This window comes from Artibeus jamaicensis, unplaced genomic scaffold (genome assembly GCF_021234435.1).
Source record: "Artibeus jamaicensis isolate MK-2021 breed Jamaican fruit bat unplaced genomic scaffold, CSHL_Jam_final contig_685, whole genome shotgun sequence".
In the NCBI taxonomy this organism is placed as follows: domain Eukaryota; kingdom Metazoa; phylum Chordata; class Mammalia; order Chiroptera; family Phyllostomidae; genus Artibeus; species Artibeus jamaicensis.
In genome coordinates, this window is record NW_026521924.1 from 6,764,045 (window position 1) to 6,782,815 (window position 18,771).

Sequence of the window (18,771 nt, forward strand, 5' to 3'; positions counted from 1 at the left end):
GTATACTTGCCCTATCTAGGAACCCTTCAAAGAACTTTGAACTTCTCTTTGACTCTACCATGAATTTATCAGATATTTGAGTCTGGGATCGCTTAGCTTGGAGAGATGCAGTGAGATGTTCCTCTTGACCCTAAAATACCTTAAACTTAAACCCTAAGTTTCCAAGTTTGGCTGGAAAAGATATTAGAGGGCCTATGACAATAGGGTAATAAAAACCCATGTCTGCAACCCTTGTGTGGCAGAACTTAGTGGAAGTTACACTGCCCCAGATGGACAGCAAGTGCCTAGTCCCCAGCCTGTGGTACATAGTGGGGTTTCTCTGACATAAGGTCCCAGATTGGTGGGGGATCTAGACGATTCCTTCCTTCCTTCCTTCCTTCCTTCCTTCCTTCCTTCCTTCCTTCCTTCCTTCCTTCCTTCCTTCCTTCCTTCCTTCCTTCCTTCCTTCCTCTCTCTCTCTCTCGCTCACTCGCTGTCACTTTCTCTCTTTTTCAAAAATGGCCACAATAATTCCTCTGTCAGTATTCAAAAATTTGGGTCAGCCCTCCCACACTGACTATGTGCTTGGCCATGTGACTTACTTTGGCCAATGAGACAATAGCAAATGTAGCCTAAAGGGACTTGAAATGTGCTTATGCACCGGGGCTTGCCCTCTCTTGCTGTTATTGGATGACAAGAGACATACAGTCTAATCATCCCTGTCATCCCAGCCAAAAGCAAGCATCAACCACCCTTCATGGCCAAAGTGAAGACTAGCCAATCTACTAACTGATGGAAGAACCAACTAGTTAATCCACAGAACCATGAGCAATAAAAAATTGAAGTTGTTATTCAAACCACTAAGTTTTGGTTGTTGTACAACTAAAACTACCTGCATCAGGGTTTCCCAGTTTTCTGCTGTCTGGATTACATGCAGATCCATTCCTCCCTCCATTCCACTGACTTCCTCCTACCCAACCTTTGGAAGACTGAAGGAGGATTCAAACCCTGATGCATCATCAGTGGAAGTCTCAGGTGTCTGCATATCACAGTTGCAGACATCTCAAAATATTGTATATTCTCATCACCACTTTGAAATTATGGTAGTTATTAGACTCACCACCAAATATGGTTAATTTTATGCTTTAATTAAAAAGATTATATATAACTATATCACAAATTTTAAAATATTTTGATAACTGTTCTTTATTATAATTGGTTTCCTATGAACTCTTATGTATTTACTTTATACATTAGAAATATCACTTTGAGAAGGAATCCATTATCTTTACCAAACTGCCAGTAGGGTCAATAGAAAAAACAATAAACTAATTATATTCAGATAAAAAAATAACTTGGTTGATCTATTTAATGCATATTTGCCCAATTCTGTCTCTTAAAATACTGACATAACTTATGAAGAAAACTGTAGGAACAAATTGTGGCAAAATAAGTCAGAAAACTTCTAGTCATATGTGATTATGGCAGACCACCAAGAATGCCATCACTTTGGTAGGCAATGGAAACAAACTAAAATGCCTATAAAGGCTAACAAGATAATAAAATGTGTAGAGTAGACAACATATATAAAGACATATAGTGTTAGGCTCTGGGGTAAACTGCAAAGGAAATATCCTGCCTTATAAATTTAGATTTAAGATACTTGCACTAGCCAAATAACACAAGTTTGTGGATAGTATTAAACCAAGAAGCCACTGGTGCTTATCCATGAATTAGGAACAAAATTGGACATCTGGTCAACTTTCATCCTTGAGCTGCTTCTGCCATTAAATAAGGAAAAACTCTTTTCCAGGAGAGTCAAATTTCTTATGCCCCAGTTTTTATATCTGCAAAGTGGTTATGGTTTCTTTACTACCTTCCTGCCCAGAGCTGTCACAAAGTTTAAAAATTAGATCATAGTGGGAAAAACAATTTGGCAAAAAAAAAAATGTCATTGAATAGATGCAAGGGTGAATCATCACAACTGTTTGTTAAGTGACCTGATAAAAATTCAGTCTCTGTATATAAGACATGTTTGTTTGTTTTTTTAAGTTACCAGCTTGTTGCATCAAAAGGGCCATCTCAGTAACAATCAAGGCATCTTTGCCTGCTTCACCCAGAGGCCAACTTTGATACCATTTGGTCAGAATTATTAGTAGAGCTGGGAAGAGAAAAAAACATAAAGGAAACACTCATGTGAAACTCAAGCCCTGATCTGGAAAGCTAATTTCTAATTTAATAATGCAAAAAGCTTTATTCAGGAATCCAAAGTTGAAAACAAGCTCAAATTAAAAAAAAAAAGACTCCTGAAATGCTAGAGAGAGAAGGGACTAAAGCAAGTAGAATGAGAATATGAGTTTGAACCTGAATTTTCTGTCTAGAATAAAGATCTTGTAGCCTAACATTATCTTAAGCTTCACTTCCTCTTTTAGAATTGTGTTCCTTCTTGCACCCCACCATTCAATCAAATGCCAACATTTCCTGTTTACTTTCTCATTGGATTGGAGATGATTTGGCTTTCTACTGGGTCTTTTTGACGGTTAATGGAAAGATGGACTCCAATCAATGAATGCAGAAGCAGAAGGTTCTCCATTTCTTTCCCCCTCCTTATCTTATTCCTTTCTCCACCCCTTATTGTGCCCAGGGAAATTTGTGGCAAATTCAGTATTGGCTAGAGCAAGGGCTTACACTCATTTTCTCTCACTGGGCCACATACATTCTTATGAAGCCCCTATGGGATGTAGACTACGTGGCTTTAGAAGGAACGAGGAGTATGAGTTGTAGGCTTAAAGAGAAATTCACCATCTAATTGACTATCCTGTGCTTGTATCCTTGGTTTGGCTCTCATTTTTTAGTATATTACCCTTTCAGAGGCCATCAATGCCCCAGCTCATCAGGCTATACATGCATATAACAAGGTCACAGTAAGAAGCAAAGTTAGCCAAAAGAGGAAAAACTTGGAGCAGAGAACCAGAGTCCTTCATTCCTGTCACTGTGGGCCATTTGGATTTCATGGAGTCACCTTCCCTCACTGCACACTGAAGCTGTAAGTGCTCCAGGTTTTGAAATTTGAGAGGCAAATGAGAAGATAATTGGAAAGCATATATATATTATTCAGACCAAGGTCCAATTTATTTTTATTGCTGATAAATGATGGAATCAAATGCTGAAGTTCTGATAAAGGTATAGAGTGGGAAATCAAAATCATTGGGTCTCTGCTCAAATGCCACTTCTCAGAGAAGCCTTCTCCCATGACCTTCTCGAAATCAGTACTCTACCCTTTTTATGTAATCACTCCATCCCCCTGTCCTACATTATTTTATTTATAATATTGTCTGTCATTCCACACTAAAATGTAAGCTCTATTACGGCAGTACATTATTGAGTTTATTCTCTGCTTATTTTCATTGCTTAGAACAGTGCCTATCATATAGTAGAGGAAAATAAATATTTGATAAGTGAATAAATTATAATAAGGAGGGAACATCCTACAAAATCGGGAAAGTCTGATTTTGCCCAGAAAGATGTGAAATAGACATCCTTCACTTTGGTTAAGTTATTCTACATTCTTGAGGGCAAGTTACTTTCTTCTTCTAAAACAACATTTTGCTTATGGTTTGTTATCCATCTCAAGCTTTTAAAGCAAAGAAGGAACAATGACTTACTATGTCTGCCTTGAAACTGGATCGTTCCTCAATAGAATTGTGTGGTTCCAGCATGTAAAATATACTCTTCCATAATACTTCACACCCACTATTTTACTGGACACCAGCCCAGCTGGACCAATCAGAGCTCTTATCTGAGATTTTTGAGCATGGGGTATGGACAAAAATTGGCAGTCCTTTTTCCATAGTGGATGTGTTGAAAGTACAAATTGGGTATTCATGTTTCTCATATGTGGAGGGAGGAATTGACTTTTTAACAAGAGCAGTGAAGTCAGTGTAATGAAAGAAATAGGTGGCAGAAGAGAAAGCCATGATAGTGTTTAAACACTGGGCTTGAGTTGTTTCTGAATTCCAACTACCTCTCTGTTCTTCCATTGGTTTATCTGTTCAACACCTATTCAGATTTTTGAGCCACTCAATCTTAATTTTTGCCTAAACCACTTATATTTGTTTTTTTGTTATGTACAACATCCAAATGGACATAGGCAACATGGCTTACTTTCTCAGAAAGTTCTGCCTGGAAGCTCAGAATTATAGGAATGTCTGTATCCTACTTTTATAGGTATTGGATCACCACCTGAGGCCAAAGGCTTCTGAGGATAACAACTGACAGAGAGGTTTTCTGATTGGAGTGTGGACCTGTGCTGAAGAAAAAAATGGAAGGCATGGAGGTAGAAGTAGCAAGACAGCACAAGGCAGCAGAAAGCACTGAATTGTGAGTCAGCAGCTCAGGCTGCAATGCTTACCCTGTGACTTTAGCAAGTAATTTATTTCTGGATCTAGGTATTTGTCATTTTTAAAAAATGCCATTTGGAAGGTCTGTTCAAGCAATCCAAATCTATGATTCTGCACAAGAAGAGGGCAGAAAAGAAGGGTGATATGAGCTGTCAAGGTCAGTTGGTGCTCTCATGCAGGGAAGACAACAAGAAATTGCAAGGATGAATGGAAAACGTCCAGGCCCCTTTTTGCGCCTGAGGCAGTTTACTGAAGGGCAGAGAGGAGAAGTAATGGTAACTGCTCTATCCTTTGCACAGTGGGTGCTTTCCCTCTCTTGTATCCTTCAGAGGCTGCAGACTGGGACTGTAGAAAGAAGGGCTGTTGTATTATTTGATGAGACTAAATTTTGCAAAAGCATAACAAAGGAACCTCCTTTCCCCCTCCTAAAACCCCCATCTTCTTCTGTGGACTCTCAATTTCTTCATCCTTCAACTCATTCCTATAAACAATAGCATCTTTATTACTAACTCAGAAAGGTGAATTCAGTGGCCCAGGACAGCTTTTCTCTCTCCACGTTCTTATTCACAGCTTTTGCAAGGTAGAGAACCGTGGAAACACCACATCCTCATCAGACCTAGTTTAAGATCAATGTGAACACTTGAGGGAGCTACTAAGATCTCTATGACACTCGTTCTCAAACTTGAGCATGCACCAGAATCACCTGGAGGTTATGAAAACACAAAACACTCGGGCCCCACCCCTAGAGTTTCAGATTCAGAAGGTGTGTATGTGGGGAGGGAGAGTGAGAAATGCATTTCTAACAAACTCTTGGGTGATAATGATGCTGCTGGTCCTAACACCACATTTGAGAATGTGTCCTAGATTAATGCACCACTGATTGTGAAAATATTAAATTGAAACTCAAGTTCTCTCTCTTCTTAGCTGTGTGAAAGTATAAGGAACAATTTTGTCCTGTTCAAAGACTCAGTTTTTACCTTGTACCTTAAGATGGGAACCTCTACTCTTTGGGAAGGCCCGTATTGAGAAGATAGCTTCCACCATCCCCTCCACTCCTTTTATTTGCCCCTCCTACCCCAACTTAAGTACTCTGTGAAATAAGAGTAGGCACTGAGCAAGCATAACTCAGCCCCCAACTTGACTTTTTTTCTCTGGGATGTGCCTGCACACAGTAAGCTGATGTTTACTGTTCCTTCAAGTTGCATGCGTTCTGAGGCAGGTTCTACACCTCAGGATGGATGGTGGATGAGGGAGGTAGTACCTAAGGTGTTCTAGCTGTCCTGTCTGACTACACATGTATCTGTACTCTTTTCTCCATTGGTGTGTCCTGGTGTCTATACTTGGAGTAGGATTAGGAATAGGAAGAGTAGGCTGATTCTCACTGCTGGTTCTAACCATATTTTAGAGTCAAGCTGTAACAAATAGCCTGATATTTTCATCAGTAACCTCTGTCTGTGTATTGGTTGGTTCGTGGAGGGATAATGGTGGCAATCAGCTTCTTGGAATCTTTGGTAGAACCTTGCCCAATAGTATCATCTCTAGTCAAGTATGGAAAATAATAACCCACCACTTAATATGTTGGTGTACAAATTAAATATAACACTAACTACAATAGACAACAATATAATAAACAACACATAGTAGATGCTCAAAAGTGCTCTCTTGTCTTGTAGTCCTGGATTTGCAGAAAATCTCCCAAAAGCAGAATCTGAGGTCATCGTTGTATACAGGATTTCTTTGGAAGTTTCTTCCAACTGTGAAGGAAAATCATTCTGTGCATGGCTTAGGAGCATATATTTTTCATTTTGTGTAGCTAGCTGATGCAGGTTTTATATTTATTGGTTTATAAATAAAGTTAAAGGTTTTGAATGAGGTGATGCATCTAAGGATCTTGAACCTAAGGCTGTCTGTGAGAAATTCTGTGTTTCCACCTCTCTGCCTTCATATTGTATGTGTATATAAGAACATACATGCACACACACAATATTTAATAAGAAACTGAAGCCTGCTCATAAAAATCCTTAATGGAAAGCTGAATACAAAATAAGGTTAACAGATGTAGCTTTAATAATGGTTCACTAAATAGCTCACAGAAAATTTCTTTTCCTTAAGCTAAAGAATAGCAGAAAATTTTGCATATCATCTCTTTTAACTCCTTAAAGGCCTTGAAACCCCTTAAGCAAAAGGGGACCAGCATTTAGTTAAACAATAACCAAAACTTTTTGGTCTCCAAATATTATCCTGAGAGCCACAAGGACACTCCCAGAGATGCTATTCAGAGGCATTTTTAAAATCCTACCTCAAATAGAAAAATCATAGACTATTGACACATTTTCTCATTTTAACATACATGCTGCTCAAGCTAAAAAATATAATGTGATTCCAAGACTTGTTGTTTCTTAAAGTAAATGCAACATAAGAAAGAGAAATTGAAGCATATGGCTCTCACATAACCTGCAATAAAGAACATTGGAAATCTGGCATGGCAAAAGACAGATTGTGAAACATGACCACAGTCCCTTCCTCTCTCCTGGAATGGAAGAGGTAAGTACTTTACTAGCATTAGCTCGTTTAGGTCTCATGACACCCATGTGACATATGCATGGCAGTTACTGCATTAGTTTCACAGGTGTGAAAACTGAGGTTAGGCAAGTCAGTCAGGGTCTTGTGGTTGACGTGGCAGAAGTGGGTTAAGCATGTAGGCATCTGAATCTCAGTCTAGGGCTCAATGAGCTTGCATGAATACTTAGTTTTTCCTGGTTATTCGTGTGATCATATCTGACCTGCCATTTTAGGCTAGAGGACTGAGTTTTTGAATTTTGCTGTCTTATGTTCTACATGTTGTGAGCATGCTTTCTAACAGAAGATCTTAATGGATTGTGTACAACTCACTAAAAAACTCATGGGGTGGTGGGTAAAAAATATGGACTTTGTAGTAAGAAAAACAAGAATTCCAACTGTTTAAAGGTTGCCATGAAAATTAAATGAGATAATATATGCCAAGGGTCCAGTGGGGCACCATAAGCATTCAATAAGTTAATTATTGTTTTTTTGTGGTCATCAAGTATGTGATATCTTCACTGTCAGGTGAGAAAGTAGGGTGCATAATAACTGACTGTTGGTGTTAGATTTGTTTCAAGAGAAGGACTGGGAAAAAGAAATCCAAAATTCAGTATTCTCTTGGTGATGGCTTATTCTTAAGGATAAATGGGTCTATAAAGGAAATGTTACGTATATATATATATATATTTAAAAAGATAAATGGGACTGATTTGCCACATCATAGGTAGGTTTGTTATTCTCTCCTAGACAAGTGGCATTGGATGTGTGTGAAAAAAGTTAGAGATTGATGTGCTTAGGGGACACTTTCTAGGAAGCCAAGTCAGCATGGTATATGCAAGGTGTTTCATATACCATGCCACCAATTCTAACAGAACAGTAGCAAATATGTGACCCTGAAAGCAAGAGTTGCCCTAAGCCACTCACCTATAACCCTGGTGACTATAACCTATGTCTCAATGGATGTGTGCCATCAAAAATATCATTTTCCATCTCAGTGAAAAGTAAAGAATTTTAACTGTGTATTTCATATATGCTAAATAGCTTGGTTTTATATGTGAAATTTACTTTAATCACCCAAAGGCAATGGTCTTTCATCTCTGAGTATAAACCTACTTTTAGCAATGTTTTTGGAGTATCTTCTGATTATTCAATAACATTTTCACCCCTGACTTATGGCTGATACAGCAGCAGGTCAGAAAAATTAATTATTCATCAAAATTTGACAGCTAGTTGGGGTGAACCAAAGTGCTTCCTTTGGGACAGAATCTTATCCCAACATTTAGGTGAGTTGTTCTTATCATAACTTCTGATGAATAAAAGGAGGAATTACAGTGGTAGAATTCTTTTCTCTGCAGAGGGGTAGCTGATATCCCCAATATCTCATTCCTTCCCTGTATACCTGGTATGTGACAGGCATTGTTAGAGATACTGAGGAGTCAAAGATGGTTAAGATATTACCCTCACTCTCAAAGACTTCCATGGTCCATTAGGGAAGAGAAATGCATAAGTACATAATTGCAAAGCCATGTGATAAATCTTACAAGGAAGAAACATTGCTCATTGATAAGAAGAGGGGTGACTAACATGAGAGGGGACTGACCCTGAATCTTTGAACCCTATTTAATGGTAGGAAGTGGATTGGCTTGGAAGGTACTGCCATGCAAAATAAGCTGCTGCAGCTTTTTCTGTTACCCTGTTCTTGCTCATTAATTTCAGTTGAACTAGGTTTTCTGGTCTAAGAAGCACCATTTTTTTTCTCAAAGCTTAATCTGTTTTCCCTACAGTGGTGGGAAATGGTCCATATAGGAAGAGGTCCCAATCGACTGGGATACTGAAATGTAAACATGTGTTGTAGGAAAATTTTAGTGAAGTCCTAGCTAATTGTCATGTGAAGAGACAAATTTACACAAGGGCCTAACTGAAATGTTTACTAAGTTTCTTGATGGCTGAGGCTATTTTGTCATACATATTCTGTTTATAATGTAGCATTCTGTCTGTGAATACTAACCATTTAGCAGAAACTTCAATAAATTGCACATTTTGGACAGTGAACCAAGTTCTTTTTTTAAATTGAGTTAATGTCTTAGATTCTAAAAATGATCCCATTTGAAACATACCTTCTAAAATAATAATTTCACAAAAGGGGATGCCCAGCAAAATGCATTGAGGGCAGAAACATGCCTATTTTGCTTATTGCTCTACTTCAGTAACCAATATAATGTTTTTCTGGTACATGACAGATACTCAATAAATAATTGTTGAATGAATTAATTAATGAAGAGTGCTATGATAATAGATGATTTCTGTTTGAGGAATACAGGGAAATTCATCTTGGGATTCAATAATTTCCCGGGCTTTTATCAGGAACACTGCCTTGATTTCTAGTGTTACAGAAAGGAAAATTCACTCTATGGCACTACTGCCTATTGAAATCATTTGTCAGTGTTTTTTTTTCCTAGAAGGCTGATTGGTATTTCCCTCTACTTTCTGTTTATCAATGGAGAAGTCACAGTGTGATTTACCTAGAGCTAGCTGTCAGACCAACCTCAGACTAACTGCAGGGAAATATAAGAAATATACTGTTTTGTGATTTGTCAGTCAATATTCTTTAAAACTGTTCAAAAGATGTATAGAATAAAGGAGATCAGCAAGATGGTCTGAGACTTGCCATGGAAAAGGAATTCTAACTTGAGAGACTCTCAAAGCTCAACTGAGAGATTCCTCTGAAATAAGGATGAGGCAGGAGAGCAGGGTGACTCTGGCCGCAGGCAGCACCCAATAAACTTTAATTTTCTTACATGCTATCATCAGTAAACAACAGAAGCACTAATACAAGCCTACAGATCTGAAAAGTCATCTCCCAAGTTCAAAATCTATGACTAATTTGGACATAGGAAGTGATGGGGAAGCTGAGATCAGGCGGTCATTTTGTAGAACCTACCTTTTTAGCAGGAAAATAACCTTTTCTTCAAGTATAAAATGGGCCATTTTGGCCCACAAGATGAGGTGAGTCATCAGAAAGTACAAACAGTCTCCATTTAAGACATGATAATCAGGTATCTTCGAGTAGTAGAAAGTAAATCAGTTCAACAACAAAACCCAAATACATAAAAAAGATAAATAAATTGTTCTAGTTTTCCCTTCACTGCATCAGAATTCAGCTTTAATTAACTAAAAGGATCAAATATATTTTATCCAGACCAAAGAAAGCAATCCATAAAGCTAGTGCAGCTGTCATTCAGCATCAATCACTGCAGGCATGACAATTCACTTGGAGTTTTGCTAGAATGGTGGTTAAGCATTTAAAAGGAAGCATTAGAGGAAAATCCTTTAAACAGGCTTCCCCTCATCTTTTGGGGGATACAGATTTGTTCTTAGCATCAGTTAATCACTAGAGACGGCTGACTTCTGTGAATAAGCAGTAAGAAAATATTAATCTCCTATTGTAATGTCATGCTTTACTTCGGGAAATGCTAAAATTTGCAGTAGAAATGGGGTTGTAGCAACAAAAACATGGCTTTTCTGAAACATGTGAATTAATTTTCATGTGACTATGAATTAAATTAATATCGATCGTACCACCAACTGCTAGCCTCTGAACTGTGAAACTCATAGGCTTTAAAACTTACTTCTCTCCTCATCCTTTATCCTTAAAGCTGTTTTGAAATGTTATGTATCACGCACACCCCTTACTTCAGATTCTGTTAGTTTTTGAGCTAGCTACTAATATCATGCGATTCAGGTCGGATGGAAACATTACTTTTTAAGTACTTAAGAGCTCAAAAATTCTATAAAAGCTTCTGTTTTCCCTGTTCTAAAGTGACAGAGGAATAAAAGGGATGAGGAAATAGCTAATAAACTACTTTAATTCATACTTAAAGTAGCTATAGGAGATGATCAAAATGGGGTTCTAGAACAAAAATAGTTAATTAACTGAAAAAAAGAATGATAAGAAGTTTAGCAGGTGGTAGAAAATAGTCAGTGCCAGGCAGCAATTAAATCTGATTGGGAAGGATGGGAGATTCCCAAAGCAGTGATGACTGCTTTGGTGGGGAAAAGAGGATTTAAGTCTGACCAGAAAAGCTTCAGAAAGATGATGACAAAGCAGTTATTGAGGGGAAAACAGAGAAAGAAAGATTGAGGAAGAGGAAAACTGTGAATGTAATTAATCCTACAATGGGAGAGGGGGTCTGGTTAGTCACTAAGAAAGTATTAAGGCAGTGCCAGCTGAAACTATCAGGTCACTAGACCCAGACCTATTACCCAGGGTTTTCACACCGATATCATGGACTTCTGAATGGTAGGAATACTGGAAACATCAGTCCAGTTCTGTCATTCCACAGATGAAGAAACTGAGTTCCACAGTAGTTGAGTGAGTTATTTAAAGACGGTGTGATTCCGAAACAGGAAATTATAAGCAGTTGCTTCAAGGCTAACATCAGGTTTCCTGACTCCGGATCAGTATCCTTTGCCATCACTCCCTACTGTACAACTGAGGGGAAAAAAAGATTGCAAAAAGATATGTACATTCTCTGTGCCTCCTTTGGCTAATATGAAAATTGTGGATGATGCAAGAGGTAGCACAGTATATAGTTAAGAGCTTAGTCGCTAGAGTCAGAGAGATCGTGTTTAAATCCTGGCTCTCCTCTGTGATATTAGGCAAGTTGTTTAGCCTTTCCTTGCCTCAGCTTCTCTATTTGTAAAATGAAAATAATAATAGCACCCTACTACAATGTTGTTATGAATATTCAGTGAGTTAGTACAGGTAAAAGTTTTCAGAATTAGGGCCCCCTCTTCTCCCCCACCGGCCTATTCTGATTATTCACTGCTTTGGATATTTCTGTTTTTCTAAATCAGATTAATGGCGCACTAAATGTTATCTGATATTATACATGAACTCATACAAGTATGGTTGTCCTCATTCATTTAGAAATCACAAACTTCTTAAACTTTTATACTAGGTAAAGTGCTTTGAGATCCTTGTGAAAAAAATTATGTAGAAATGAGAAGCTACAATCATTATAGCAATAATTAAAGAGTTCATAGTGTAGTTGGAGTTCTCTGAAAGTTCCTCTTAAGTCTCTTTACTCCTATAAGACTGATTTCTAAGGAACTCTCTGCATTCATCATGTCCTCCTTCTTCATTGCTATGTCACATCTCTTCCCTCCCTCCTAATTACTATTTGGAAAGCCCTCTGCACTCAGTACAATACCTACCAGTATGACCTTCTCCTATAGCATCAAATGGCACCACCTCCAGATTTACCCCAGGGAGTTAGCCTGAAAATAAAAACGTTAGCCTAAGGATGCTTCTTCTGCCAGCATTTTGGTAAAGAACAGATGAAAATAGTCCCTTGATAGTTCATAGCCAGAATTGAAATAGCAACAAGATTTATGCCTGCAATTGCCATTTCTTCCTCCACACGAAGCCACTGACTAGTTCAGTTCAACAGTTCCTTCAGCATTTGAATTTTGAAGCTCTGCTGTGAGAGTAAAAGATGAAAAAGAAAGTGGGTATAGTTCAGAACTCAAGCTAGCCCTGAAGTGAAGGTAAACAACAACAGTCAGCAAGGGCGGTAGGGAAAGAAATAGGATATAATGCCCATTTCACCTCAGTCTTCCAAAATTTTACTTTTTTTTTTTTGTTTTAGCCACCTAGGGCTGGTTCTATGTATCATGTTGCCTGAAACATGCACAGAAAAACTGGCATATTTTTAATCCATCCAGTTCATGTATCTGACAATGTAGAATACTCAGAAGGTGCAAGAGAGTGTTATGCATAATTATTATTCAAGTGTACCTTCTGGACACCTCACATCACCAAATTCCTGACCTGCTTTTCAATCTCTGTAGTAGGTGCTCATCTTGAATAATTTGTTTTAGTTAGTAATGAAAAACCCTAAACTTACAATTAACTTCTGGGTAGGACTTATAAATATATCTGAATCCTGAAGAGTGATTCTAAAAGATGCTTAAATGAAGACCAATACTTTTTAAAAATTAATCATCCCTTATAATACTGGCCACTTCTCTTTATTTCTCAAATAATGCAAATTTCATCTACTCTGCCAATAGCAATCCCTAGATATTGAAAAGGACCTACATCAGCTTCTGCTCAGAAATCCACTTTAGAGAATAAAGTACCAAGTTTTCAGTTTGGTATTCAAGGCCTTCTACAGAAGGCTCCAACTCTTCATTCCAGCATATTCCTCTATACTACCTTCACATTCCACCCAAATGAATAGGTATTTTTGCGATTTACTAGCCATAATTTGGGCTTGCTTAACTTTAGTTTTGCCTATGCTATAACTTTTAGCAGACCTCCCCCTTCTCTCTAATCTCCAAAAGCCAGCTCAAGTTCTGCCTCCTCTCTCAAATCATAGGTGTCTACTGTTCTCAGAATTTATATTCCTTAGTGTTGGTCACACTCACTTGGCATATAATTTTACAGTCCCTCATGATTTTTTCCACTGTTTTAATTCATTTAATTCTGGTATTATTTATTGTTTCATTAAGATTTCTAGTGCTAAATGTATTGAGGTCAAAGACCACATAAATATGGGACTTTATATCCTCCAGGGGGTTCATGTTTGTATCTGGTGCTCACTGCTTGATCAGTATCTTCCTATCAGGTTGGTCCCTGCTGACAAGGGATGACACTGCAGAAACACATCTACCACTGAGGCTGTAAATGCCAATTTCTTTATCTTTATAGCATTGTAAAGCAACTTCATACTATGGGAAAAATATTCACAGTACATCATCTAAAAAGCAGATTCATCTATTTTATCCTTCATGTTTCTTCTCTCAACTTATTTCTCAAATTATTTCTCATTTCTACTCATCATCAAAACCTACGTGTTATGTCAAAGCGAGTTGCTATAGGAAGAAGTACTACTGGCAGAGACATCAATCGCCTGGTTGATAACCATCACTTCAGGGTTAACTCCCAGAGCTTAGGAATGTCTTAAGACAAGTTAATTAAGGAACAGTTTGTATTGTGTTTGTGCATGTGTAGTTGTGCATGTTTAACAATGCAAAAATAAAATTGTGAATTCTTGAGAGATTTTTACTATGGATAGGTTAAGGAGATGATTGTTTTGTATTCTGAATGCCAAGGTGGTAATGCAGAAAATGCCAATGAACAAGTAGGCAGGTACCATTGGAAGATATGTGTGAATGTTTCCTGGCTCATCCCTAAGTCCATCTGCCCCTGCCTTTTTTCTATGTATTGCCCTGAATTTTTAAAATCTAAAACTTAAAACAGGAAATCTCTCAATTTCCCCCCGAAGCTTATCAATAATGTAAGTGTTAAATTCATGCTTCAATTATGTTTTTTAATTTCTCAGTAAGCAGCTATTCTAGAATTAGCTCCATAATTGTGCACATCGCCACTTCCTCCCAGATCTGTGCCCTTTGCCAGCTTCACTGCAGTCTTCTACCTCCGCACCACCCCCACCCCAGTCCTCCACTAGAAAACAAACCCAGCAGTAATTACTAATGTCCAAGCACGTAATTCTGGTAGCGCTAGGATTTTTCATTTGACGCAACTACGCAGAGAGCTGTCTGGACATGCAGCATAAAGTCAAAGCCTTTTGATAACTCCTACCCATTTTGCTCCCATCCTCCCATCGCTAAAATACAGTTGTTCATTTTATCTGAATATTGAAGAGTTATAAAACTATTCCATGCTGTTAAATACTGTTGAATAATAATTTTACATCCATATACAATAACAAATTAATATATATTTACATGGAACTACATGATTATCCATAAAAATAAAAAAACTAGGAGCTGAGAAAAAGCATCTTTTGTATGTGGACAGGGAATTTTGGCATCTGTAGTACATAAATGATTGGAGTTATAGCTAACTAAACACAATCCAAGACCTTATTTTGAGGCTTTTCAGGGGATCTCATGGTAGCATTTTTTTAATGCGTCGTATGTATCCTTACATAATACACTGTTACTCTTACTTAACAACTACTCAGATAGTCCAATTTTGCTCCTGGTCTTTTAATACAGATTTTTTTTCTATAGCAAACAGCTGGAAATACCCCTTTGATAATTTGTGTTCACTCAGAGGCTCCAAGCCTCAGAGTAAAAAATGGTTAAACTACTTATCATCACCTCAGCAAAATCCCGCAGTGCTGTAATAGAAATTGCAGTAGATCTTTAGGTCAGAGTCCAATTTCAGTCTAATACTATGGTCATTTCACCACATAACCCCGAAGGACACAGTTGGATTCTCCCTAGGAAAGCCAGTCTTAATGTTATCACAATCAGAAACTATCACCTGAGATAACTAATGTCCATGAGAAATACTTTCACTCACTCTGAAACCAAGTATATATTTAACCTCTTTAGCCAAAGAGGTTAAATCTATACTCTGTAGGACTTGTAATATTTCTTAGAGAATTTTTTTTGGCTGCGTTATTGGCTTCATGTCTAAGTAAAAGGATGGGGAGAAGGAAGAGGAAGAGGGATTCATTCTTAAAGTTGATTCTGCTTAGTTCAACTAGCCCTATATTGTTATCAAATACAAATATATATATGGAGATATATCTCTCCCATAAATAGATCGTACCGGCATCTTTCTATATACTTCATTCATAACCACTCAAGATGTACAGACAGATCTACTCTTTGATAAAAACAAAAACAAAACCCTTGATACATAACTGAAGGGTAAGAGAAGAAATTGTTTTTTAAATGTGTTTATTTCCTACCTAAAAGTGGGGGAAGAGGGCAAACACATAAAATTTCTTCCCCAGGAGCTGAGGGGATGAGAGCAGATAATTGCCTGCAAAGTAGTCCCTGCGGGCAGGATTTATTTTTTCTTTCCTATCTTTTTTAACCTGCTATATCTGCTTCATTAGGGGTCTCTGTAAAACCCAGGTCTCAGAGAGGCAGTTTGGCCTGCAGCCCTGGAACATCTAGCCCTGGCTGAGCATCTCTGCTGCAGATGCAATACTGCGGCCGGACTACTGTCCGCGGTGCTGAAAGGTCGAGGGCGCCAGCGCCGTCCCTCGCTATTGCTGTCCAGGGTGCTGAGTGCGGTCGCCGCAGTCCCCAAGGCGAGCCCACCCTCGCCAGCTCTCCCCAGAGCCCTCCCACCCAGCACGACCCGCCCGCCTCCCGCCAGCCCTCAGTGGACGAGGAGCAGTCGGCATAAATCAAGTCCATGGGTCATGGAAGCTGCTGTCGCTACTGCAGCTCAGCCTGCCCGCGGCGGGAACTCCCGCTTCTCTGTTCGCCTCTCCAGCTCCCACACCCTGCCTTCCCCCAGTTCTTCCCTGGGTAATAGCGCTCTAACGTCAACAGCCAAAATGACAGGGTCAGAACGACAGGGTTTGTTTATTTTGATCTACTGAGAAAAAAGAGCAGCCGAAGCATCTGTGAAGCCTGCATCGCAAAATGGAAGAGAGGATCCCACTACTGTTTCAAAAGAGTAAGTTATTAATTCAGTACGTATCCTTGCGTTTCCTCCCAATCGCTGCATCTGCAGCGTCCCCATTCATCCTTCCCCAAGCAGTTCACCTCGAAAACACTTTATAAACCCCCAGGCGGGAGTCCAGCCAACGCGCACACACGGAATACCGCACCCTAGGTGCACGAATATTTGCATTTGCCCAAGTTCACTCGGTGTGCCCAGCTGTGCTCCCCTCTCGGTACGCTGCAGTCCAGCCAGCTCCACGACCTGGGGAGCGGGCTCCTTACCTTGACTTCTCCGGAGAGTGGTGTTGGTCCGGCCCCTGCAGGTCGCAAGTGTGGAGGAGCCGCCGAGCAGGCAGGGAAGGAAAGACAGCGCCTGACCTCCCTAAGGTTTCGTCTTCAATGCAACCTGAGCTCTGCCCTCATCAAAGATGGCCGTCCCTTTTGACGTCAGCAGCTTTTAATAGCCACCTCCGGGAGGGGCGGGGGGAGTGTGTGGGGGGAGGGCAGGGGGAGCGCGGAGGGAGGGGAGAGGCTGCGGGTGGGAGGAGAGGAGCCGCGAGGTGCCGGGCGCTTGACTCAGCGCTCTGTACGCTTTGCTGCTAACCTCTGTATTTGAGCCTTTTATAAACACCGGAACGGACAATTGTTATAACTCCCGTTTTAACACCCGGTCTCGGACAAACACTTTTAACTCGCGAGTGGTTTACGGATATTGTTTTGATATGTGTTATGCATGTATGTGTGTGTATATATGTTATGTATATACATGTATATTACATATTTGCGATTATATATTTTAAAAATTTCCCCTGGTGAGTTGACTCCTTGGTTGAATCACAGCGGGGGGGGGGCTAGGTAGAGGAGGAGTAGAAAACGGAGGTTGGGGGTGCGCCGATTTCAACTACAATTTCTTTTTTTTTTTTTTTCTAAAGAAAAGGGCCTGAAGGGGCATCCCTGTCAACCCTCACCAGCTCCATATATGGACAGGCTACGTGGGTTGCTATTTTTATGAGTGATTTCTTCCTTTTATCAGAGCAGCGCTGAGGGCTTGGAGTTGGCATTAACGTGGTCAGTGGGGAAAGGGACTCGCACGCGTTACTGGAACGGACGTCAGAGCAGAGTCGCTGAGCGAAGTCCCGGGAAGGCGGAGGGAAGGGCGGTCAACCCGAACAGCGTGGGTTTGCTGGAGTTCGGGGCTTACGAGTTGAGACTTGTTTGCTGAAGGCAAAATAGATGACGCTGCTTTCCGGTGAATTTGCAATCAGAGCCTGGGTTTTCCTGCTGAGTTTCTTGTGACTGGTCCACAGAGACGCGTACCCACCGCATAAAACCGTCCAGACCTGGGCGGGGGGCTGCACGGTCTGGGTCCCTGGGAAGCTACGAAATTCTGGTGGTTCCTTCAGTCGTAAACCTGGGTACTAGTTGAGGCTGGCTTGGGAGCCCTCTGATACTCAAAACAGCGCAAGGGCAAGAAAGGCTACCTGTGTGGTCATAGCACAGATTAGAAATAATCATAAAGCAATAATCCGAGTTGCCCTTCTTTGCTGTGCCTTGGGGGGGGGGGCGGGTATGCAAATGTTCCGCGCTAGCAGCCTTTCGGATGTTTCACCGGTGTTTGGGAGGCTGTCGCGGGGTTCTCCGAGGGGAGGGAGAGCTGGGAAGCGCGTGGGAGGTGGGGGAACCTCGGCTGAGGAACTGTTTGTACTTTTCCGGAAAGGACGTGGCTTAGGAGTCGTGCCTTGCAGTGTAGAAACTTGATGGGCCCTCGTAGGCCACGGAAAATCCTTGTCTCCGGTCCAGGAAAACGACGCACCCCTTCCTTTCCCACCCCCCAACACACACTCCCACCACACACACGTGGCTCGCCGGCCCGAGAATCAGCTTAGGTTTGCACACTATAATAGACCCCTCTCTAGGGGGGTAAAACAGAGAGAAGCAGGAGAGGGAAAGAGGGTGGGGAAGGCAGAGAGAGACAACTAGAATGAATCCCAGGAAAAGCGGAGTTGTAAAGGGGGAGGAGGAGGGACTAGAGCCAACAAACTATAAGAATTTAATATAGAATGCCTTTAATTGAATATGTAAGTACAAGTCATTATTTTTCAAGATTCCCTGACTCAAAGGATATTTTGAGTATTAATGTTTTCAATAATAATTAAGTAGTGTTTGAATTTTTATTAAAGCTGGATTCCTAAAACAAGCCATGTTGCTGAAATTCATTTGCTTAAATATTTATTAAACATTTAGGAGTCTTATACATAAAGAACAAAATCTGCAAGGTCCTTAGACACTTATTTGCCAATAAAACTCCTAGTTATGGCTCTTACTTTCATTGTAAAGCAAAGTGGAATGGACTGGGAGAAGTGGCCCCGAATGCAATGTCAGTCAACAT

General features: G+C 40.0%; 1 protein-coding gene across 2 annotated transcripts in view; it reads right to left on the reverse strand.

The window, feature by feature from the left end:
- SNAP25 (synaptosome associated protein 25) overlaps positions 1-16,814 on the reverse strand; it is a 79,154-nt gene extending 62,340 nt beyond the window's left edge. Inside the window, exon 1 of one of the 2 annotated variants that reach the window (XM_037136452.2) lies at positions 16,665-16,814. The gene's annotated coding sequence lies outside the window, so the exon portion shown is untranslated. The remainder of the gene's footprint in view (positions 1-16,664) is intronic. The other variant, XM_037136451.2, reaches the window with a different exon arrangement.
- Positions 16,815-18,771: the final 1,957 nt, after the last annotated feature.